The 22,029-nt window shown below is 35.0% G+C and overlaps 1 protein-coding gene and 1 non-coding gene across 4 annotated transcripts in view; one reads left to right on the top strand and one right to left on the bottom strand.

Moving 5' to 3' along the window:
* Positions 1 to 1,041: 1,041 nt before the first annotated feature.
* LOC129779048 (uncharacterized) overlaps positions 1,042 to 22,029 on the top strand; it is a 130,275-nt gene continuing 109,287 nt past the window's right edge. For all 3 annotated transcript variants that reach the window (XM_055786303.1, XM_055786302.1, XM_055786301.1), the window contains exon 1: positions 1,042 to 1,179. The gene's annotated coding sequence lies outside the window, so the exon portion shown is untranslated. The remainder of the gene's footprint in view (positions 1,180 to 22,029) is intronic.
* LOC129780979 (U4 spliceosomal RNA) lies at positions 15,211 to 15,351 on the bottom strand. The gene has a single exon (XR_008744050.1). It is a non-coding gene; the product is annotated as a U4 spliceosomal RNA (small nuclear RNA).

The raw sequence follows: 22,029 nt of genomic DNA, 5'->3' as shown, positions 1-22,029 counted from the left end.
AGAAAATTCGTTTTTTTCCGTTTATCCGGAGTGAAAAAAAAAATGAATACTCCGGATAATCGAGTCCGACCTGTATTAATATAAAAAATTTTTTTTTAGTATCGCTTCGTTTTATTTTTACGTAACTCCTAAAAATTTATTTTTACCATAATGATGTATTTGGAAAAATTGTTGGAAATTATGAAAACAAAAAATCGAAGTTTCGAAAATTCATAAAAATAAATTTTTCGAATTTTCTACATGACTTTTATTCTATATTACAAAAAAATAAATTTAAAAGATTGATGTTTTTGTTTCGTATATAAAAACGAGTACTAATTTTATTTTTGCAGTGTATATTTTTTCACGTTTAAACATCTTTATAAGATACTTTATCGGTACAATAAATAGTTCTTGAGATATAAATTATCAAAAGTTTCTTTTACTAAAATCGATACGCCCTATTGAAAGGATACACTTGAATCAAAATATTCCTAATTGCTGTGGAAAACTAATATTTCCTCTAACCCATACGAAATACAAACTGTCATTCGAATCAAAAATATATGTTTCTAAAATCTGCATTTTTAGGACGAATTCATTTGGAGTTGCTCCAAAGCCAATATTAAGCAGAACCCACTGTGCCAGGTGAAAGAGAGAGTGAGAAAAGGCGAACGCAACATAATTCATGCACTTCCCTAGCGGGCCACACCTCGTGCACCCAAACCAATCGAGCCCCCCGTCGCTCCCACAGCGACCAAGTTCGCGATCACAAAACCAACCATTCGAATGGGGCGGTTGGTTGGAAGGTGGATGGTAAGATATTATTTTTTTATATGTTTATTTTCTTCAAATGTTTGCCTCAACACAAATACACGAACAAACACAAACATAGACATACGCGAGCTCGTACTTACGTACGATCGCGCTCCTCTTCTCGTTCACCATCCGCGTTACCCAACATATCCAAAGCGCAGTGGTTCGCTCTCCGCTTCTGCTGCTGTGGATGTATCGCATTTTGGGGTCTCTGACTGGGGGTGTCAAACGAGCCAACTCGAGCGGGGCCTGATTACCTGCGTTGTTTTATGTTTTATCGTTCAGTTTGTATCGAGTTCCCCTACGGTGATGTGCTAGGAAGACGAGAAACACAGCGTAAACCAGGTTTTTGCCTACGATCGCGGAACTGCTGGAGTTTTACGAGTAAGGATTTGTGGCTTTGGCGGTTTTTCGGTTATTTCGTAAACTGAGGTGTGGTTCTGCTCCCCCAACTTGCAATTACCGCGGAAGGATTGTGTACACTGGCATTGTTGGTTGGGAATGGTTGGTTGGGATAAGGAAGTGTTGAATAAAGGTTGTGAAAATAATAGCTATGGAGTCGTGATAAATTGCCTCCAGTGAGAGTGATTGAACGGTGTTTTACTGGAACAACGATTAATGGTTCAGTGTTTGAATTCGATAAAAAAAACAATGCTTACCTCAAGATTTACGCCTGCAAAGTGACTGATTACATTGCATTGAAATTTGAATGGACTGTAGAGTGAACATCGAACAGTGAATTTCCTTAATAATTTGGATATTGTGTTATATTTTGTGAGCTTGAAGAAAAATAAAGCGTGAAGTTTTGTGAAACAAAGATTTGAACAGTTCAAGAAGATCGAGTACAAAATATGAAAAACGAAAAACATCGACAATTGTGAGAAATATCTCAGGAAACTTTACTTGAAGAGTTGCTTATTTGAATTCTTTATGGTTACCCTATATATACTCAATATACCCATCTAAAAAACCGTGAGTGATACTGTATGATATAGTAACTGGCCGATGAATTGCCGAGTAATAATCTTGAAACTGACAAACATATTATGTGTTGAATATATTATGAATCAAAACTGTGAATTAACCACGTAATAGCTGATAATTTGCATGAATCTTGACATAATTTGGAATCATTTATAATTATAAATGATATATAATTATACCTAACATTTTATGTTCAACCCGCATATTGTTATACAGCCATTCCATGCCAAACTGATATATTGGTTCTCAGATTTTCGTTCAAAGTGGCAGTTTTGTTTCTTATCGCGGAATATTAGACCCGTTTCCTTACTTTATTTTTTCATTAGGCTTTTTTTTTGTATTTTATGGTGGCCCGAAAAATCAAATTTTTTCCTTTTCTTCCGAAAATGATTTTTTTAAATCATAACTTTTGAACAACTAGACCGATTCAGATAATCGACATATCAAATTGAAGCCATTTAGCTAGTCTTTTCTGAAACTGCATCTGTTAAAAAATGGATCTTCTTTTCGTAATTATTGATAGTTTTTGTTTTTTGTTGTTTACAATATCTCGGGACCAAGAGCGCTTTTTTTAAATATTTTTTCTTGAAAGCTGAGGATTTCTCATTTAACATATCCAAAAATCAAATATGGATTCTTTACGTTTTTGAGTTATGATTTTTCACAGTAAACCGATGGTTTGAAAAATCATTTTCCCATTTTTCCCAAAAATGACTTTTTTCAAAAATTCAGAATTTTTTAGCTACTAGATTGATTTAGATCAGTGGTGGCCAGGTATAGACATGGTGCGGGCCGCATTACAAGTTTCATTATAGCCGCGGGCCGCAATGATATTGCTCTCACTACTTTTCATAATGAAATTTAAAATATACGTTTTCAACTGGTACTTTTTTGACTCACTGTTTATTTCAAATTAGAAAGCATTCAGTTCTATACGTTTAAGATTCATAATTCGAGAACTCAATTAGATAAAAACCCAGAACTTTTATTGAAGGTATAAAAGAATTCAGAATTAACATTTTTGGCAAAATTATTCGACCATCTCGTCTTCAAGCAGAGTCGAAAACGCTAAGGCCAATCGTCAATCGCTGCAGCTTTTCTTTAGAATTCTTCAACGAATGGTAAATTCAATGTGAACATCCACAGGTACGATCCTTCAACCTGGCCCAAAGTTAATATTCCGATGGAATGGCAAATGCCTAATCATTTGCGGAAAAGAAGTCTAGTAATTTTATTGCTAGTCTCGTTACGGAACATGAATCGTTCATTGATAAAAAACGATTTGAGCGGCTCGTAAATCTGTTTTGTCGATTTCCCGCACTTAAATAAAGTGACAGTTGCCATACGCTTCTCGTATAGACTGAACTTCTCGTTGCTTGGAAACCGAACAAGTGCTGATGGGACCACGATACTTGGTGAGAGTGAAGAAGTTTTAAAAAAACTTGTTTTATAAAAGAGCAATTACAAATGAAGTCGACAAATGACAAAACATGAGTATTTTTGATTCGTACAAAAGTTTGTATTCCGTTTGGGTTGAAGGAAATATGAGTTTTCCACAGCAATTGGGATTTTTTTGACTCAAGCGTAACTTTTGAAAAGGACGTATCGATTTTAGTAGGAGAAATCTTTGATAATTTATATCTCAAAAACTATGAGTCGTACCAAAATAGTGTCTTAGAAAGAGTTATAGAGTATTGATGTCTAAACATGAAAAAAATATACACTGAGAAAAAAATTAGTACTCTTTTATTTATTTACAAAAAAAAAACTTTAATTTGAAATATTCTAAATACGTATTTTTTATTTTTTTTAAATTTTTTCATATAAAATAGAAGTCATGTAGAAAATTTAAAAAATGGGCCCATGATGGTAAAACTATTTTTGACGAACTTTGTGGAACATCGAATTCTAATAAATTTTCGAAACGAATTTTTGTATGTCAACAATTTTTAGCCACAAATTATGATTCCTGACGTGATTTAAAACAAAAAAGCTCATTATAAATCTAAATGCAGCCATTATCGAGATATTTTGAAACATATTTCTAATTTATTGTCTTTTTTATAGTAAACTAGCTGGTCCGGCAAACTTCGTCCCGCCCAAAATTTGTTTTTTGTTATCAATACTTTCAAACATTTACGTTTTCTTGCTAAGCGACCCCGTTGAATTTACCTTTTACTAAAAAATTCCTAGTACTTCTACCAAAACTCATCATTATGATATCAGATTATTTTCTGACACAATTCTCGTTCAAGATTTTTCAACCACTTGCAAATAACATGTTTCTCCGTTACATGGAATAAATGCTTAATACAGTAAATATGATAGAATAAAGACAGCCCTAAATCGGACAATTCCTTCTTCCAGTTTTGCTCTTATCGACATATTCGGCAATCCATTTTTATTAGTAAAGATAGAAGGAGATAATGATATTTCGTTAGCACAAACATCAAATGGACTAACAACGCTTGTCGCTATGTAATTGTAGAACAAAAGAGAATTTAATTTTCCGAACTTTTCCTTTTTCCTTCAGACTTTTCCAAAAATTTTCAATTGTCATGTTTGATTGGAATATTTTTGGTTGAAATATGTGTAACATTTTCATGGGACCCCCTCTCCATTCCGGAGGGGGGAGGAGTGTCTAACCACCATAGAAACATTTATTGCACCCTGAAACCTCCACATGCCAAATTTGGTTTCATTTTCTTGATTATTTCTCGAGTTATGCAGAAATTTGTGTTTCAATTTGTGTAACCACCATAGAAACATTTATTGCACCCTGAAACCTCCATGTGCCTAATTTGGTTTCATTTTCTTGATTATTTCTCGAGTTATGCAGAAATTTGTGTTTCATTTGTACGGCAGCCCCCTCTCAGAGAGGGGGAGGGGTCTCAAACTATCACGAAAACCTTCTCCGGCCCCAAAAACCCCCACATACGCAACTGAAAAGGCAAAGTGTCCCATCACAAAGCAGGGAATTAAAAGGAAATTTAACGGTGAATGGCGTGGATTTGAGTTATTTTCTTGAGGGAAAGTTTTTTTATGCGGTCCTTATCTACCGCATGAAAAAAGTTTTTTTCAAAATGTGTACCGAACATGATTTTTTAAAACTGATGGTGAAGTTTCGCACGATTTTTTAATGCGACTTTTTTGTGCGGTCCCTATCCCCCGCACAAAAAAAGGTTTGCCTGTATAAGGATTCTTGCTCTGTGAAAAATGGATAAAAGTAAAAGTTAGTTTGGTGAGCAATTCTCCATAAACTGGACACCTAGATCGTTTTGATTTGCCGTCTCAAGACTACTTTTGTGGGATTACGAAAAGTACCTGATTGGAACGGATAAAACAGCAATGATTGAGATCTGTGAAGACATTATCACACTGCACAATGGTCCAGGAGGTGCATTTAAGTGGAAATTAGCATCTATAGCTCGACAGTTATTCTCTAGACAAAAACTGCCTTCGACAAAGTTGTTACATATGGTAAAACGCTCGTTTTGATGTTGTCGAAAATAAGGTTACCAAAATTTTCGATGAAATAAAAACAAAATCTAACTTTCTTATCTTTATAGATAGAGGTAAGTATGGTTCGACAATGTTTTAGCTTCAGTTATTTTAAGCAAATTTGTAGAACAATGTTTTTTTCTATCTCTTGAAAAAAACTGATATAGCGCTTTTTTGATAAGTTGCGTTAGGGTCACCATGAAAAAAAAAGGTTTTTTGCTTTAACTTTTATATTGCAAATTTTACATGCAAACTGTCTTCAGAAGACTTTTAGAGCTTACTCAGACAAACATTTTGTGATGCCAATATTGTCAATATCTCAACTCTACTCAAAGTAATTGATATTTATTCCCAAAAAATACGCTCTCTTTATTCGCTGGTCATTCTTTTTGGGGCAAACATAAAAAATGTTCGTTGACGGAATTTGAAAGAGCATACTCTACATAATGAGGGATTTCCAAAACTATGTTATTTTTTTGTATTTGAGTAAACTAAAATTGAAATCATAAGTTTTTGGGTGAAAAAGCATCAATAACTTCAAGTAGGATTAAGATATTGAAATGTTCTGCATCGCAATATTTGTCTTAACAAGCTCTAAAAGTCGCTCCAAGACAATTTTTTATGTAGGAATTGTAATATGAAAGTTAGAGCAAAAAAACTCGTTCCATGAAATCACCCTAATGAAACATGGAATAAAAAGCGTAATATCGGATATTTCAAAAGATAGAATAAAATTTTGTTCTACAAACCTGCATGAAATAATTGAGGCTACAACATTGTCGATCTATACTTGGCTCTATCTATAAAGATAAGAAGGTTAACTTTTTTTTTTCTTCGAAAATTTTGGTCACCGTCTTTTTGATAACTTTTTGATATGATAGGGCGCTCATTTTTATGAGCGCACAATCATAACAATTTTGTCGAAGACATTTTTTTTCTAGAGAATAAAGATCTTCCATAAAGTTGTATTCTATATAAGTTGCGTTAGGGTCACCATTAAAAAAAACGAGTTGGTAACTTTTATATTTCAACCTCTACATCAACATTGTCTTGGGACGGCTGTTAGACCTTATCATGATCAACATTTTGCGATGCAGAACATGTCAATAGCTTGATACTGCTCAAAGTTATTGATGAGCTTTCAACCAAAAACCCATGATTTCAATTTTAGTTTAGTCAAATACCACATTATATAGAGTCAAGTATGCTCTTTTAAATGCAGTCAACGAATATTTTATATGTTTGCCCCAAAAAGAATGAGAAGCGAATGAAGAGAGCGTATTTTTTGGGAACAAATATCAATTACTTTGAGTAGAGTTGAGATATTGACAAGTTCTACATCGCAAAATGTTTATCGTAGTACGGTCTAAAAGTCATTTGAAGACAGTTTGCATGTAAAATTTGAAATATAAAAGTCAGAGCAAATTGGTTATTGGTATTGGTTATTTCAAGAGCTAGAGAAAAACTTTGTTCTAAAAAGTTTTCCTAAATAACTGGTGCTATAACACAAACCAAACCAAATCACCAGCTGTATGGCAAATATTGTATAGGGTATTAAATAAGAAATTTTGGCGGTTTATTTGAACCCCTATGTGTTTTAACATAAGATCTATAGTGAAAAACGTACTTTTTCGTTTATTTCACGCCATCCTCAAAAGCTTGGGGATAAAAGTTTGAAAAAAATACTGAATGTGCATTTACTACGGTGTATCAAGAAAAAATTATCAAAAACAAATTTTATCTAAAATTAAAGTACTAAAAAAATATTGAAATTTGATTTTTTTTTGGGATTTAGAGATTCAGTACTACTCCAATTCATATTTAAGTGTGTTCCTACGGCTTTTCTAGATATGTATGATTTTTTTAAGATTTGTTTCAGTGTTGCGCGGTACTAAAAATATATTTTTTATATTTCCAAAGTATCTTGCTGGGTAAGGGAGTAAAAAGTGCCCCCAAACCAAATCACCAGCTGTATGGAAAATATTGTATAGGGTACTAAATGAAACATTTTGGCGGCAGTACCATATATTTGAGTCCTTATATGGTACACCATAGGATCTATGGTGAAAAATGCACCTTTCCGTTTTTTTCACGCCATCGCCATTTCAGTCCATCTTACTAAGGTGTATAGAAATTTGAGAATAATCTCTTTTTTCCTTCATATTTCTGTAGCTTAGGCATTCAAGAATATACCCTAGAAAGAACTTATCGAAAATCATATTATTCACCGAGTTAGAGCCATTTTAGTGATGCGATTTCTAACCTGGTACGGCCATAGAAATGAACTTCAAACGCGTTTTACTCGAAACTAGTTTTTTCAAACTGGCGTACACGATATCTCAAGTTTCACTGAACTGATTCATGTCGAGTTTATATGAACAAAATCTGCGGGAATCTCTCTATCGCATGAACCTCTAAAAAAATGATATTTTTAAAATTATACTATTTTTAAAAAAATCGGTAAACGTAAGAAAAAACGTTTTAAACCGCATTTTGTTTTTCAAACGGCCGTCATTCTGTCACAAAAGACGTTTTTGATTTTTCGGAGGTTCATGCGATAGCGACATCTTTACTGATTCAGAATATGTTAGATTTGTTGGTTTAAGATAACCAGAAGGGCTGGAATCGTGTACGCCATGACACAACTTTTTTATTAACCTTCTCACTTCGTCAGCTCTTAACTATTCTAGTTATGAATATTTTTTCTCCGTTCAGTTTTCGTTTTATTGTTAAAAGATAGATGAACAAATAATGATATAATTGGTAGTAGAAAATATTCTTCGTTTTATTTTTACGGAGCTCGAAAAAACCTCCGAATGTTGTGTCTCTACACTAGGAGACCCCCTTAAAAAAATTAAATTAAATTCAAATTAAATTTTATTTTTACTTAAATTCTTAAATTCTACGCCTATTTTAGGTATATGCGATTTTTTTCAGAATTTTTAGAGTGTTTTTCACGATACAAAAATATATATATATTTTCAGGCATTTCCAAATTTTGAATAAAACATATTACTTTGAGACCCACTTTTGCTCTAATTTTTATTTAAACGCATTCGTATGTGTTGTTTTTTTCCACATGTAGCGTAATTTTTGCTTGAATTTTTAGAAGAATTGCGCCGAAAAAAAAATTGTTTGGCCTTTGGGCATTTCGAATTTATTTTGAATTTAGAGACCCAGTACTGCTCTGATATTTATTTAAATTTTGTTTTTTATAAATCTAAATTTTGTCGGTACATTTAGAGCATTGCGCTGTACAAAGATTTTTTTTTTCTAGCGTCTTAAAATATATGAGATTATCTTTACATTGGATTTAGAAGGTTTACTAAATTCAAAATACAACAGTACGATAGAGCTCTGTGAGAAAAAATAAAGTCCTTGTGGAAAGATCATTCGGATCAATGAAATCCAAATTATAATTTTTTTTAAATTTATTCTTACAATTGAAAACCACGAATACAATAAAATAATCGATTTCAAGCAAATAAAAATAATAATGCAGACGATGAAAAAAATTATGTTTGTGTCCCTCATAGCTCTTAAAAACTCAGGGAAAAATAGCATCACATGTAAAAAAAAAGACACATACGAACGCATTTAAATAAAAACTAGACCAGAAGTGGGTCTCCAAGTTATATTTTTTTCAAAATTTCGAAATGCAAAAAAAATATAAATTTTTTTTGTACCGCATATTTAATTTTTTTTTGTTACATTTTTTGATGAAAAAAATGTTTGAAGATGCTTATCGATACACCTTAGTAAGATGTACTTTCAGTATTTTTGTCTCAAAGCTATGAGAATGGAGTGAAACTATGAGAATGGAGTGAAAAAAAACGAAAAGATGCAGATCCTATGGTACTGCTGCCAAAATGTTTTATTTAATATTTAGTATACAATATTTCCATACAGTTAATGATTTGGTTTGGGGGCACTTTTTTCAATTTCAATATTTTTTCAATATTTTTTTAGTACTTCAATTTTTGAAAATTTTTGTTTGATAATTTTTCTTGATACTCCGTAGTATGATGCACATTCAGTATTTTTTTCAAATTTTCATCTCGAAGCTTTTGAGGATGGCGTGAAATAAACAAAAAAGTACGTTTTTCACTATAGATCCTATGGTAAACCACATAGGGATTCAAACAAAACGCCAAAATTTCTTATTATTATCCTATACAATATTTGCCATACAACTGGCGATTTGGTTTGGGAGAACTTTTTACTCCCTTATCCGGCCAGGCCCTTTCACACGCGGAAAAAATCTGTACCAATTTGTACTTTTTGACGAAAATCTGTAATCTGTACCGTACAGATTCTGTACCAAAAATAACGAAAAAAATCTGTACCTTTCCAGATAAATCTGAACGAATGGCAACACTGCTTGTGAATGCTCCAACCGCATGTCACATTAGCTTTCAATGGCTGTACATTAGGGTGGCAATGGATGTATGGAAAAAAAAACATCATCGAATTTCAATAACTGACCATGTACAATTTGTTAGTTGGCTAGCCTGTGCAAAGTTTCAGCTCAATCGACCATTATTTAGTAATGCCTCAAAGCGCTCAAAGTTTTGATTTTTTAATCCTCGGAAAACTTTCAAAAAACTAAAATTTTGAGATCTGCGACAATAGCAAATGAAGTTCGTATGAGCTAATATTTCGCAGAGGGTATTTTATCGTGCAAATCAAAATTTCACAGGGTGTCCCGTATGAAAAGTCGATATTACGATTTTCATTGGCACCCAAAACCATACGTTTTGCCCTGTATTCCAAAAAAACGACCCAAAGTTTCAACGTGTCGGACAAAAAATTTTTTTTCGAGATCTCAACGTTTCATGAAATTTGAAGACATTTGGCATCAATTTTTTTTTCCAAAACCCCGATTCCCTTGGGTGATTTTTCAGTTTTCAATACACTCAAACTTTGACCGCTGAGCGACACTAGTAAATGATGTCCGATTGAGCTGATATTTTGCACAGGGTAGTTTTTCGTGGGAATCAACATTTTTAAAGAGTCAGATAGTTCCAAATTATATACACACAGCGAATGATTCAGATGTGATTTCAAGGAAAAAATTTACGCGCGAACAACGACTTGTGACTCAGGGTATTATCGTGTAGAAAATCCCAAATTCTATAGTGCGATATTCAGCTCTTTTCTGCTCTCAAAAATTCTACCACTTCACTCAGCAAAACTCGAATTAAATGTAATACAACTCATTTAAGTTCAATGTAATGGATTCGAAAGTGATATAAAGCTCTCAGCTCGCAACAACAATAATGGCGAAAACAATGTCCGAAGCGGATAAAATCACCGCGTCAATCTGCGCGGCAAGTGTTCATTTGATTGTCAAAAGTTTGGTATTAAGGAAAATGTTTATTTGTAGAAAGTATGCTTATTTTACGTCCGCTGCGTATCATTATTACATTTGTTTACAAATCTCCGTTTTCGTTCGTGGAGGGAATTCGCGTTGGATGTATTTCACGCTCAAAGATTGTCACTCGGCTGCGTTTTATTAAGTCTTTCTTTTTTCGAGTGTTTATCTTTCCAACTGTCGACCTTGTTCCGGGGTAGACAAAGACAAAGGAAACTGTGGATTTTCGGCGAAACAGCCAAATCGAGATCCGGATCCCGAGGCTTTGTGCTCAGGCCTTCAACGTTTTGGGGGTAGAACAAATTCGGAGAATTCGCTTGTGAACAAACAAAACAAAAAACTCCACATCCTGGAGAAAATGGATCCGCACAAGTATTGTTGCGCTGTGCACCCGTGGTTATTTTCGTCGATCAGACCACAACTTTCAATTCTTTCGCCAGCAATTTTACAACCATATCCAACTGTAGCGCCGTGATAGGATCGCTTTTGTGTAACACCAACGCTACCGGCTAACCGCAGCGACCGAAGCATGAGACCATGTTTTCTCCGGTTAGCACGAAGTGAACACCACAGCCGCAGATGACGAAGACGGCGACGACGACGACAACCGTCGCAGTAAGGTGAAACACCAGTGACAGTGATGGCGTACAATCATTCATTCAATCACAATTTTCTCCACCTGCTGTGTTGCGAAAACGAAGAAAGCCACACGCAGCAGCAAGGTCGTTTCAAAGTAGAGTACGTACTTCTTTGTTTCCATCTGAAATCGTTAGACCCGAGCGCCAGCAAAGTCATCTGACGCCCCAGACGCGCGATCATTAATCGTCGCCAGTTGGCTGACCAGCAGCAGGTTTGGAAACGTCGTAACGTTTATTGCCTTACTCGGGCCCGGAACTGATTCATCATCCAAACCATCAATCAACATTTGATAATGACGGGAGAACAAATGATTGTATAATCAATAACTTCAAACCTTAAATTTTACGCTCGATCAACGTGCCTCGGCCCCACCCAAAAGACCTTGTCTTCATTGCAAACATCTAAGTGCGCTGAGTAAACTGTGCGCCCAAAGGCAGGCGGATATTGTCCAACAATTCATGGGCGAGTTCGTCACCGCATGCCGTCCAAGTCTCCTCTGGCAGATTGTACTCATTTAACAGTTACTCGCGGGGCGGGCGTTGGCAATGCATATGAACAAACATAAACATACGAACTCCTTCACTTTCTTACAAGTCTGGTCGATGGCGAAAAGCGAGGGTATTAATTATCAATATGTAATCTCGCATAAAAAAACTTAGCAGATGAAAGTGGACACACGTTACCAGATGTGGCCGGAAGTGATTTTTCTTCTGGACGACGATCGAGAGGGGTATTAGCGCGTCAGTACACAAAAGGCTGAATATTAATATTCATATGCAAAAATTAAAATAGGCTGTGCTCCAGGCCTCAGTTGAGACTGGCAAATATTAATTCAACGTCATTGGGATTGATGGCGAAAAAGACACGATTACGCGTTTTATTACACTCCGATCGGGCAGAAACACGCATTCGAGAGAGAAATATATGTCAATGTGGTAACTTCGCAGCAATATGTATGAGGAATTTGCATGGCAATTTATGGAAATTTGTAGCGTTAAATAAAAATTGAGAGAAATGAACGGTTATGTGAAAAAAAATGTGTGTTTTGTTTTAATATTTCATATAAACAGTTCTGGAATGTAATCAACAAGTTTCTGCAAACTATGAATGTCCCGACAAAGGAAACTAAGCGGCTGATTAAAATCACGGTTATAATACATTTGAAGTATTTCAAATGCATATAACTAGAGATGAAACGAACATCCGGTATCCGGCCTATCCGGCCAATATTTGTTATCCAGCCGGATACCGGATATTAAAAAAAAACAAAAATTCGCATTAACATAAGTTCAATTATAACACAATAGCATATTAACACGTGGTTAAAAATAAGGTGTGATTACTGACATGTCAAATATGTTATGAACATCGAATTATTATCAACTCATATCATCAACGTTTTATTCAGCTTCATCACTTTCGTTTCCTTGAACAGTTCTTGAAGACGGCAATGAGCTGTTATTCTCAAATGAGCCGTGATGGTTTGAAGATTCGTTTTGATGATTTTTTGTCGTTTGTTCATTTTTCGAGAACTCCTGAATGGTCTGACCTGAATGTCGGGCCTGTAAAGGTTGCAATCCGATAATTTTGATTTTCCTCAAAGTAGTTAGAACCACCTCTCTAGCGTTTAAAGATGTTATCATACGAAGTAAGTTCGGTGTTCTTTGTGCATTTATCCAAATACTTTTTTGATGCAGCAACATACTGAAATACCTCGAGTATATAAAAGCCCAACACACTTCCCCACCAAGCCTAACAATTGTTGAGTCTTCAAATCAGTGAATGTGTCGCTGATTATTATAATTTCGATTTGTAATGAAGTAACTACTCGAAGCAATAGTTAATGAAAAAGTCTTCCAACAAGTAAAGAATAGGATAACGTGTATGCAACATGGCTTCTTCAAAGGCTGCTCAACTGCAACTAATCTGTTGGCATTTGTGACTTCTATTTTGAATGCAATGGAAAATGGCACACACGTACAAGCTCTTTACACTGACTTCAGTAAAGCATTTGACCGCATCGAAATTCCATTACTACTCTTCAAATTGCAGAAAATTGGAATGAAACAAGGACTCTTAAACTGGCTGAATTCTTATCTAACAAAAATTTTCAAAATTCTCTCTCAAAACCAGTAAAAGTCATTTTGGGAGTCCCACAAGGCTCTCATCTTGGTTCTCTTCTTTTTATTCTGTACGTTAATGACATCTCCTTCGTTCTCAAGCATATAAATGTACTTGTGTATGCAGACGACATGAAGCATTTCGCGGAAATTGATAATGAAAACGACATCGAAGCGTTCAAAACGAAATACAAATTTATTACTTGGTGTAATAAAAATCTACTAAAACTGAATGTAAAAAATGCAACTCAATTACATTTAGCAGAAAAAATCTTGTACCAAATATTGTAATACGTCTTGGAAATTAAAATGTAGAGAAATGTGAAATGGTTAGAGATCTAGGCGTCGTCCTGGACTGTAAACTCACATTCATAGAACACGACAATTCTGTAATCAATAATCGTTTGGAACCCGTATGAGGTCGTACATGAAGAACGCATTGAGTCAGTCCAGAAACAGTTTCTCTTATTTGCACTCCGTAAGTTTAACTGGACCTCATTTCCACTTCCTTCATATGAAGCACGCTGCATGCTCATAAACATCCAAGCACTAAAGGAACGCCGTAAATTCCCAATGCTTTCTTTTGTTAATGATCTAATTTCGTAACGAGTACAATCAGCTGAATTACTAGAAAAATTAAATTTCTATGTACATGGGCGTCAACTAAGAACACGCAATTTGTTTCTAACCAAAACATCCAGAACAAATTATGCAAACAACGCTCCTATCAATCGCATGATGCGTATATACAATCAGCACTGCGAATTAATTGACACAACAATGAATAAAAAACAGCTAAAAAGAAACATGTACCGTAGGAATAATATTTAACTTATGAAAACATTGTAACATTAATATATAAGTATGTAGTCTACATTTGTTTGACGAAATGAATAAATAAATAAATAAATAAATAAATTGTACCCCCTCTCAGACTACCATCTCGAAGACAGTTCTAAGTTTGTTCTCAATATCAATGAAACTAATTGATTGCTGATTGCATGTACCTCTTACTCTTACTCGGCCAGTATAAGAATTGTCTCAATCAGTGCTGAAAATATTCATATTCACGACATTCAAATTCGGCGAATTTCTGCCTTCCTTGTATTGATAACCTACTGCTCAAGCGATAAATATGGAACAACACTATCAATGAACCCCAGTGGAATGAACATCAACATCAGCTTGCCATGAAGTTCATTTTTCATTTGCATCTTCTTTTTCGTCATGGTATTCGTAAGGTCGAATATGAAGATCATTGCGTGTTAGTGAAAATCAAAGCATAAAATTCAGCGTCACCAATTGAGAGTGAAACCGATTAATGGTAACGGATGGCAATTCATCACACAAAATTCTTGTTTTTGGCGACTGCGGCAATGGAATGTATAGAATAACTCTGGCTACGTTTTATGAATCTACTCACGATTTCCCGGAAATGACATACACCACCATTTATATGTGCAATGGGTAACACGTTTTCAATAAAAATTCACTGCAAGTGATGAAGATCAACTTAACGTTCGTGATAATCACCTGAAATTATTGACAGTAACGAAAGTGCCTGAATGCAGGCTTTTCGAAATTCGTTCATGCTGTTTTCGATCAATATACCAGACAAAGTTCACGCGTCTCGACCCTTGTGTTACACTCATTATGCCAGATATGGAGTTGAGTTTTAACAGAAGATAATTCACCCGATACTGGAAAAAATCTAATTCCTGCATTCGTGAATAAATTTTGATAACTTATGGCACTGGTCTCAACACGCTTACAAAAATCAAATAATTATAATATAAAACCATTATCGGAAAAAAATGCAAATCCAAATTCCTTGTAGAAAACACGATACGCTATTAAATAGGATATTTTCTCAACTAGCAATAATCGCACCTAGGTAAAACCTCATTGGTTGCGATCAGTGTTACCACACGTACAGATTTATTTGGAAAGGTACAGATTTTTTTAGTTATTTTTGGTACTGATTCTGTACGGTACAGAGTACAGATTTTCGTCAAAAAGTACAGATTGGTACAGATAGTTTTACGCGTGTGAAAATTCGTACATTTGAACAATGCAACATTAGGGTACAAGACAACTTTTGCGCTGCAGTGTCGCAATCTAGCAATCTAGATTCCGAAAAACTATGTACCGTTACGAATCATATTTCGGACGCTTAAGGCATATGGTGCAGAAAACAGATCTAAACTTCATGCACAGGTATTATTTGGTAGATATTTTTAATAAATTAGTTCAATATGCTTTAAGCTTTCTTCTTTGGTACCTATTTTATTGAAAACATAAGAAAATCATCGAAAAAAATGCTTTTCAAATGAAGCGAATAAGAAGCAAACTTCGGACACTAAATCAAATTTCGGACAGATTGAATTCAAATTTCGGACACTTTATTTTGTAATTTTTTGGACGAAAATTACATTACACTTGATTATATTTTATAGTCAACTGCGAAACACTTACCAGGCAATCACAGTAAACTGTTAACGATGATGAGAACTGATGAAACACGGGAGAAATTTAAATATTTATGAACGGGTAAATTCTACGTGCTCACGCTAAACAAACGTCAAACACAAACGATAATGTGTAGTGCTGTTGAATTTTTTCCTACTATGTAATAATTAAAATGTAAGTCTCAAATGAAGTGATAGTGAAACCAAGGGATTACTTTAAAAAAGCAATTGTGATATTAATTTTACAGTTATATCATCAGTGCATGAAGCATTTCAAGATATTAGAACAAAGTGTCCGAAATAGGATGTTGATGAACACACGAATAATTTGCAAATGTAAATGTAGTGTTTGTAGTAAATGAATAAGTTTTTTTTTCATGCTAATATAATATATTTTTCTCTATAACGAATATTTTCGATGGTATAGATTTTTGGAAGAAAATGTATAGATGAGAACGATTTTTAACCCCTCTGGTTACGATATCAATACTGAGTAAAGCTAAAAAGGATATTTATTCTATACGAAAAATTAAATATTCGCTCAAAATTTTTATTTAAAAATATATTTAATATTTTCTTACATCTAACGCTGCATGGTGCAGGTCACATGCCGTTTCTCTTAATTTTGTAGTTGGTGTTGGTGTACTTGGTGTACCGGATATCCAATTACAAGCAACAGGTATTAAAAGCATAAACTCCTTCTGCAACCCAAATTTTTTGAGCGGCTGAATTTCTGCACCGCATAGCATGGATTTGGAAGTGGATGCCAATCGAATATTCTGGCAATGTTTCGGTGTTTGGATATGCTTTTCCTAATCAGATCTACCTGTAATGATTCATAGTTGATTTCAAACTTCTGTATCAACAAAATGACTAAATCTAAATACCGCTATGAGCCACCGACATTTATGGATTACATATGCAGCGTTGGCCGCATAATACTTAATTTATTTTGTGAAAAAGTGGTACTTCTGGCGTAATTCGTCGGTAAAATGACACTTTCGCTTAGACGTTTGAAAAAAAAAATAACTGGGAATATTGAGACAAAACACAAATACATCACCGTGGTCAGTGAAACTAAATCTCTAAATGAAAATAGTCGAAAGATCTCGTGGAAGATCCAATTGCTACTCTTTATATGTTTACAAAACGTTAGTTTTCAATAAAAAAGGTTTTACTCAAAAACAATACAATGAAAATAATTCTGATTCTGCAACAAAATTGAATTTCTCTTGATAATCAGGACAAAGACAAGATTGAGAAAAATAAATCAGGACACCCCAAATAGTTCTCAAAATCAGGACATGTCCTGCTGAATCAGGACAGATGGTCACCCTAGGCCAAACCACTATCCGTTTCATCAATACTTATAACTCGAGCGTTTCTTAATACACTTGACAAAAAAAATAAAATAAAATTAAGGAACAGAGTGCGAAGTCGAAAATTTTGAGTGACTTTTGGCATGCTGTAATTTCGTGAAAAATCAACACATACAAATGAGATATGCATCATTTTGAAGATTCAACTCTCAGGTATTAGAATATTTCACGTACATATTATAATCTTAGTATGTGTAGGTCTAGTGGGCAACAATGTCGGGAAGAAATAAAAAACCTATTTTATTCTATTCTTTCGAAGATTTTGTGTACTAATATTTTTTTTTTGCTATGATTTTGGAACGAATTGCTATTTGCGATAATTCATTATCAAAGACGAAGGAGTAATTTTTTATTCAAACAGAAATATCTATGTATGGAAAGATCCTACAGGTAGTGTTGCTAATGGTCACCATCGTATGACTGTTCATGGAGACGTATGTGCTGTGTCATTAATGAACATCATAAAATGAACAGTCAAACAACCGTCGAACTAAAAATGTCATATGACATTTCGGCTTTTTTTCGTCCTATACATTAGATATCCATCGCCCCGTAATTAAACAACAGTGTTCACGGGGAACGCTCACCGCTGAAAACGTTCATTCAACACATTCGCACTTGATATGGGAGAGTTCGACGGTTGCTTTGATATTGCAATCCGTCTGAATACCATCCATCGTGTATGGATGTGTGAGTGAGCAGGTGGATGTATATGTGCAGCTACGCTTGAATGCAGAATAAAGGGAGAAAAAGAATGCACTCCACTGCAGTTTTAATGTCAAATGACATTAAAACTACAGTCATATTAGCCGGAATTGAGGGATGGTTATGAGCACGAATGGTAGAATGGAAATAGCATATTTTCATCGCTCTTCTTCTTCGTCGACAGAAAGAGAAAACATATAAACGTTCAATTGATAGTCGTGTTTGCGGCTGTGCGTTTATTTCTGATGAGACTGTTAGAACAGAGCAATGCATTCTTGGTTACATTCGCAATACATATTGAGCCGTAACTCTTGAGCAAGGGCAGTATGGGATGGTTGAGAGAAATGTCGACCGTTTACAACACTGCCTATAGGAACGATTAAGGAACCAAATGAAAGCTGGTTTATAAGGTTAATTGGATTTGCTATTGAGTTGGTTGGCAAAAAATTGTGTTAGTCCACAAAATCTTTGAAAAAACAGAAAAAATCGATTTTCAATTTCTTCTCGATATTGTTGCCTCAAGATGTACGTAAGCAAATCTAATATCTGAGAGCATTAAAATGATGTATATCACATATGTATGCGTTGATTGTTTTCGAAGTTACATCATGTGGAAAATTAATTTACGAACTGTGTTCCTTTAATTTTGAAGATGGACCACCTCATCAAAGGATTGAACAGACCGATTTATCTTATATCTGTGTCTCCTAGTTGCGAAACCGTTCATCTTAAAAAAAATACAGGAAAGACGATATTCTGAAGCATTCTGAAGTTTTAGATCATATTGCTGGCACAAGTATTTTCAGCCTTTTTTTTCTGTATTATCGTAACTTTTAACACCTCTACAACCCAACGCCGCCTTTAGACGGGATTCACGGATTTTCTTTTCAAATTATTCAGTCATTATTTTCCATCGTTTCAGACTTCTTCAGAATTTTTCATCTATCACACATATACATTGGTTTTATGTTGGCAGCTTTCTGCTAGGAGTATTTTATGTTGAATGGTGCTCCCGTGGCCGAGTGGTGAACGTCAAACCTAACATGCCGGGGGTTCGGGTTCGATTCCCGTTCTGGTCGGAGAAATTTTTCTTCAAAGAAATTTCCTCTGACTTGCACTGTGGTCACGCGTATTCTAGAGCTTGCCACTCAGAATGCATTCAAGGCGTGTTATTTGGCATAGAAATCTCAACTAAGTACTAATGAAAATGACGCAAGTAATACTACGTTGAGACGGCGGAGTTCCTCTAGGAACGTTAGTGCCATATAAGAAGAAGAATAATTTCATGTTGAAAGTCGGAAATTCGAAATAAAAGTGGAATGGGTTTTATAAGACAAAAAAATGTGGGTCCTAGAGGGTTAAGCTGGTTCGTCAATTTACTTCCATTTTTATAAGAATGTTGGGGTCGAGAATTGAACTCGTGACCTTTAGTGTGAGAAGTATGGATGTTAACACTACACCAGATCGCCTCCATTTTCAGAAAAAATCTCTATCACTTCAATTCGCCGATTTTTTTTTGCGGTTAAGGCTAAACTGCTACAAGCCAGTTAGTGTGTCAAATGCACAAATAAAGTATTAAGTATTAAGAGTATCAAAATGTTTGTTTGTACGGAGCAGACTTCTCGTTTTCTTAGATTTAATTTCAGATTGAAAATGCACCAACAAAGAAAAAATCCCAAACGATGCCTAGCAGGGGTTGAACCAATACTGGCTGGGTAATAAAGCCTGCTTCAGACAACCACGCTACCCAAACAACCACTGATGTTGTCGTATCAATATACGAGAATTGTTGCACAACATTAGAAAATTATATTGGATCTTATTCTCAGAAAAATGGTTATATCAAATTTCAAAAACCGACCATGTACATTTTGTTCATTGGCCCAAAAAAAAAAAGATCTGTGTAAAGTTTCAGCTCGATCGGACATGATTTAGGGGTGCCTCAAAGCGCTCAAAGTTTTGATTCTTTGATCCTCGTAAATCTTCCAAAATCTTCCATTTGGAAAATCTATTTTTTTTCGATGCCAAATGACTTAAAATGCATGAAACGTCGAGATTTGGTTTCATCTTGAAAAAAAAATTTTGGCCGAAAATCGACCTTTTGGGGACTTTGCCTGAGAGGCAATGAAGGTATGGAAGAAAAATATATCGAATTTAAAGAACCGACCATGTACATTTTGTTTGTTGGTCCAAAAAATAGACCTGTAGAAAATTTCAGCTCAATCGGACATGATTTAGGGGTGCCTCAAAGCACTCGAAATTTTAGACCTTATTAAAAAATAAGACTCAACTTCCCATCTTTTATAGTTTTTGGAATATAAGTCATTTTTCTATGAAGACTCCTGAAAAAGATAATGTTTTGCTCGTAGCATTTTTGTGTGTAAATTCTCACGTTCGACATGTTCTCGACATGTTTCTAAATAGAGAAAAGTTAGAAGAGCATGTAAATTGCGATAATTTATACATAAAAATGTTACGAATTAAACATTACTAGTATTTTTTCAAAGAAAAAAAGCATAAGTTTTCGAGAAAAATTAATTGTAATTTTAAAAATATTTTTTTTCACCGAATTTTTTTTTCCAAAAAATTGTTTTTTGTAGATATCATAGTTTTTAAAGTATAAATTTTTGTAAAAAATTAAGAAAAAAAAAAATTGTCCTTTTCCAAAAAGTAGTCTAATTCTTTTTCGAATATTTCAAGTATGCAACGTTGCTTAAAGCATAGCTCATCTTAAATCTTGACGCATTAAAACGGAGCTATCTCGGAGCTATGTGAACGAAATAAAAATGTTATGTACTCAAAATGTAGGTCTTTTATTGCACTTTAAAGGAAAAATAACAAAAAAATTATTCCGATGTGGTCATCATAGTTTGGCACCCTGTTCACTGACCTCAGCGGCCATTTTGTTCCATCATCTCTTCATCTCTGTTGCATCCCGAGTCGTCCTACCATTCTTCTCCATCGTCTGTTTGACAATTGCCCAATATTTTTCGATAGGGCGGAATTGAGGTCAGTTGGGTGGGTTGATGTCCTTTTCGACAAAATCCACCCCGTTGTCTTGATACCACTGTAGTGCCTCTTTGCTGTAGTGGCAGCTTGCCAAATCTGGCCAAACCTTTACTGGTCCTTTGTGAGATCTAATGTACGGAAGAATACGTTTTTTCAGGCACTCCTCCTTGTACATTTTGGAGTCCATGGTCTTGTTTGTCACCAAAACCGGGGTTTTTCGTCCGCAGCTGCAAATACCTTGCCAGATCAAACACTTTCTTGCAAACTTATCGGCAAAAACGAATTTGAACTTGCCGGGGACATCACCCCGACCAATGGTTTTATGAAATTTTTGGCCTGAAAGCTGCCCAAAGTCCTTTTTTGTATAACTTCCGGACACGTCCTTTGGCTACTACATTCTGTCTTGGCGATGTCATAGTCCGACTGCCCTGGGTTTGCCTTGATCGTTCTCAACACCTTCAAATGCAGTTTCCGATTCTTAGTTCCACTATGACGCTTGGTATGAACCTGCCGATCGATAGTATGCATCTCACGGAAACGTTTGAGAACGCTGCACACGGACGATTTGGCCATTTTCAACGATTTAGCGATTTTTGAACCTAACCACGTCGGATTTTTGACGTGGGTGTCCAAAATTAATTTTCGTTTCGTGGCCTCCATCATGTGTAACTTTTTTGAAACAAAACGAATCGTAATGAAATTTTCAGCACTGATAGAGGAAACATTCCAAAACAAAGTGCTGTCAAAACATTCTAGATCCGACCACTAGGAGCGCTGTGGTATAAAATACAGTGCGTCCAGATTTAAGATGAACTATGCTTTAAATGACCCATGTCTTAACACCTACAACGTTTCACTACTATCTGAGATGGTGCTGCCTACTCATTAGACGAGTTGGCATGAAATTCGTCTATTGCATTATTTTTTCAGCTGATCTAAACTGAGTCATCCTGGAAATGCTTTAGAAACGTACATTTTTCATTTGGGAGAAAATTTGTATTTGTTTCGGGCTAGAGAAAATACGAGTTTTCCACAGGAACTGGGACAATTTTAAC

This window comes from Toxorhynchites rutilus, chromosome 3 (assembly GCF_029784135.1).
Source record: "Toxorhynchites rutilus septentrionalis strain SRP chromosome 3, ASM2978413v1, whole genome shotgun sequence".
NCBI lineage: Eukaryota > Metazoa > Arthropoda > Insecta > Diptera > Culicidae > Toxorhynchites > Toxorhynchites rutilus.
This window is presented reverse-complemented; position numbering and strand designations above follow the sequence as displayed.